Source organism: Octodon degus, unplaced genomic scaffold (assembly GCF_000260255.1).
Source record: "Octodon degus isolate 3935 unplaced genomic scaffold, OctDeg1.0 scaffold00069, whole genome shotgun sequence".
Classification (NCBI taxonomy): domain Eukaryota; kingdom Metazoa; phylum Chordata; class Mammalia; order Rodentia; family Octodontidae; genus Octodon; species Octodon degus.
The window spans coordinates 5804441-5808280 of NW_004524645.1; the positions used below are offsets into that span (position 1 = coordinate 5804441).

Consider the following 3840-nt stretch of genomic DNA (forward strand, 5'->3'; position numbering starts at 1 on the left):
ATGAAGAAAATCCACAGGATCTTGAAGAACAACACAAGAGCAAATATTCAGATTATTGGAGTTCAAGAAAGATTTGAGAATGTCAGACGGGTAGAAAGCAGAAACAACAGAAAATTCCTTGAACCTAGTATAGAATAGAAATAATCATGTATAGGAAGTTCAAAGTTTTTCCATCAAATTTAACTCAACCAAGTCTACTTGAACTGTGACATAGATGTATATTAATGTCATATATCTTTATTACTTTTCTCTACATTTTTTAATCTTGTTCTGAAATTGCTTTATTTTTTTTCTCTTAAAACAACCACCCAAAACGAAGAAACAGACCCCATGGAATAACTGCACTCTTCCTTCATTGTGTACAGCACATCATCCCGGCTGACATTGCGTTTCACCCAGAGGAGCAGGTCATTCCTGCTGGGCTCTATGAGGAGGAGGCAGCAGGAGCCCAGGTGTGAGCACACAGTCATGGTCTCTGACATGGTGGGGTAGGGTAGACCCTCCATTCAGCACAGAGCCACATGCTGACTGTATATATGTTGAAACGTTGCTTCCTCCAGTTGGATCTATGGAACACGGCAAGGTTGGCTTTTGGGAAGCTCTGTTCCAGGATGGAGGAATTCTTGATGGCAGTGATGTAGGATGAGGAGACCATCTCATCCAAAACTTCCATTAAGTGGGCCACAGTGACTGGGCTGGGTGAGTCCCACTTCAGGCTGGAGAACTCACAGATCTCTGTGGCTCACCAGCAAATATTCAGGCAGCACTGTGCATTCCCAGAGAGGGCTACCACCTTCCTGGCTACCAACTGGATGGCATCATCCTCAAAGACCTTCAAATGCTTGAGCCAAGACACTAGGATCTGCTGCAGCTGGCTGTGAGTATAGGGCTAGAAGGACATCCTGGCAAGGCCCAATCAGCTCTACACCCAGTTCATCATGATGCTCTCAGGCAGATTCATGGTGTTGGCAATGGTCAGGACCATGAGGCCGGCCTCCTTGTGAGTGGGCCAATGAGAGAGCTTATACATGACATCTTGCTTGTGAGTCCACAGAAGGTCAAGCTCATCCATAGGCAGGACAGTGGTTTCCTGTGGGGACCCTTGGGTATGGAATCACTTTGCCAACAGTGCTACTGCATGGTTAGCTGTTGCCTTCTGGCCCATCAGCTTCTGCAAGATCTGCATGTGGACTTGGTGGGGCTCTGCCAACTTCATGCCATTAACCTTGATGTATTTGAAGGGAGGAACATCATTAGCTTGGGTTGCCTGCTGTAGACAGCATATCACCCTGTGCATAGGGGCAGTCTTTTCTGTCCCAGGAATCCCAGAGATGTACATGCACCATCCAGTATGGTCAAGGAGTTTGCTTTCCACAAAGTTGTAGATGTCTTGGAATTCCTTCTCTCAACAAGGAAGAGACTCAGGTACAGCAGAAATATGCAGCCTTAGCCGGGCCTCCTCCAGCATGCTGGCTGGTGCCTGGGCAGCCAGGCTTCAGCTGAGGATGTTGGCAGTGACACGATGTGGTGTTCTAGGCCTAAGAGTCTTCTTTGGTGTCCTGGAGGGGGTCTTGATAGATGCCTCTGAGAAAGGCAACAGGTCCCTGGATGTGTGGCTGGATTTTCTTTTTGGAAGGGCTGGAGTAGAAACCTTTTCATCCTCACTGCTGGAATTGGAATCCTCCGCTGCTGGCAAGAATTCTTCCTCTTCTTGATCATTTTTATTGTTTTCTAGAAAGCGAAGCTGCTGCCCAATCCAATTCATCATCAAGAGAGAACTCTTTCTTTGGCTGTGACGGGAAGTAGCAACAGCTTCATTCTGACCATCTGGGTCTTTTGCCTCCCTCTATTTGCTGTATTCTGGTGTCAGAGCCACAAAAGGCACTCCTGAGGATCTCTGCTCCCCCCGACAGGGGTAAGGTTCCTCTCTTGACTAATCCTCATGGTTTTCACAGTTGACACTCAGGTTCTCAGGATCATGAGACATTCAGGTGACTCTTGTCATCTGCACAATCAATTCCAAGCACTCCAGTTTTCTTGGGCACTTTCAGAGCTGGAGATGGAGTCTTGATTCCATCTGGCTGGGATTGCTTCAAATGAGAGGTGGTCTCTGAGAAGGCTGCTTTTTGCTCAGTTTTTTTTTTTTGAGTATTCACAGAAGCACAGGAAGTCTGATAGGATGTCTTAGTGTCAGGTGCCCTAGGAGAACAGCCCAGCTGCAGCTTCTTCCTTGCGGTGGGGATTTGGCATGACCTGGAGGTAGAATTTCCTGATTTTATCCTTTTGACCATATTTTCTGCTGTGTGCTAAGAAAGGTTTTCTGCATTGCTAGTCCTGGGCCCCTGACACTTGGGGCTGTCTTCTTGTAGGTTATGAAACTCTGTGAACAGTTCTGGGGAAAGTGGTCTGAACTTCTTTTCACTACAGGATAGTTTCACAAAGAATGTTTTCTCATTTTTCAGATGCATTGGGATCACTTCTTCTGTTGCTAAAGCCACTACATGAATGGGACCAATGATGCTTTCAACACTAATGTCATCATAGGCAGGGTTGTCATACCAGAAAATCTCTTTTGGGTCAGGCTTCCAGCCAAAGAAATGCTGTTTACAGGGAGCAACTTCACAGAATCAGACAAACCACTGTACTCATGCACATTTCCTGGAATGAAGTTCAGAACCATCTTCAAACAGTTCAATCAAATTTACAACATAGGGTTTTCATCTTTCCCTTCAATCAACACAAACTGTCCAACTTGAAAATGAGTCTGAGTTGAACAACTTTTTCTTTTTACAGATATTTCTTGGTAGGTTTGGTGGCCCAATTTCCAATCCAACAATGGTTTACCAACCCATGAATAAGTCTGCTTGGTCTTCCGCCTTGTGTTGTAGGATGCTGTGGCTCCAAAAGGCTGAAGCTTCCATGGGCTTTCCACTCTGGGATCTCTGCGAGCTTCAGGAACTCCAATCCCCCTGAGTTGGACTTCTCCCTTACCAGTCACCAGCCACTTGCAGTAACCAAAGCTGGTGCCAGGCTAGAACTCAAAAGTGCAAAAAAGAAAATTTCCTGTCTACATTTTTTAAGAGATGGTTATCTCTATTTGAACAGAAAATGTGTCTCATTAATAGCTGTGTATTCATCCAAAGTCAATTCCTAATAATATATAACTGGTGTTCAATAAATATCTATTGCTAAATGGATTTAGTAATGCATTCAGACGCACAACCAGAGAAGCTTTGTAATTTGTCTTTTAACTCACTTCTATCTTTGCTTCCTTTAAGACCTGGTAGGAAGTCAGAGTGAAGTTTCTTTTGAAGAGAACAATTTTCCTGAGCAGCTCCTAAATATTTTGTATTATAATCTGAGCTCTTACTCCAGCTGGTGGCAAGTGGGCATGGTTTCCAGGGCTTCAGAAATAAGGGCCATATCGCCAGGGAGTATTCAGAGAATCCTAGCAAATAGAGGCATGGGAAAATTGCCTATTCCCAGTAGTCTTTGTAAAATGACCGAGTGGGTCTTTGAAAGAAATATCTTAGAATTAACCCACTGAAAACCTTCCTAGAGTCAAGATTGGAACACAACAGCTCTGAGCTAGAATGTGTTCAACTCCACTTGATAGAATATATAATTCCAGTCTTTGTAATAAATACCAAGAAGTGGAACTTCTAGGTCAAGAGTAGGTGTATAATTAACTTTATAAAAATAAACTTTTCACAGGTGATAGGACCATTTCACATTTTCACCACTAATGAATGAGACATTCATTTCCTCCCCTATCCTGAATGTGTGGTCTGTTCAGGGGTTTTTGGTTTTACAACTATGTGTTGATGGTTGAACCTGTGG

General features: G+C 44.1%; 1 pseudogene; it reads right to left on the reverse strand.

Annotated features, from left to right (window-relative positions):
- Positions 1-281: 281 nt before the first annotated feature.
- LOC101572275 overlaps positions 282-3840 on the reverse strand; it is a 24170-nt pseudogene continuing 20611 nt past the window's right edge.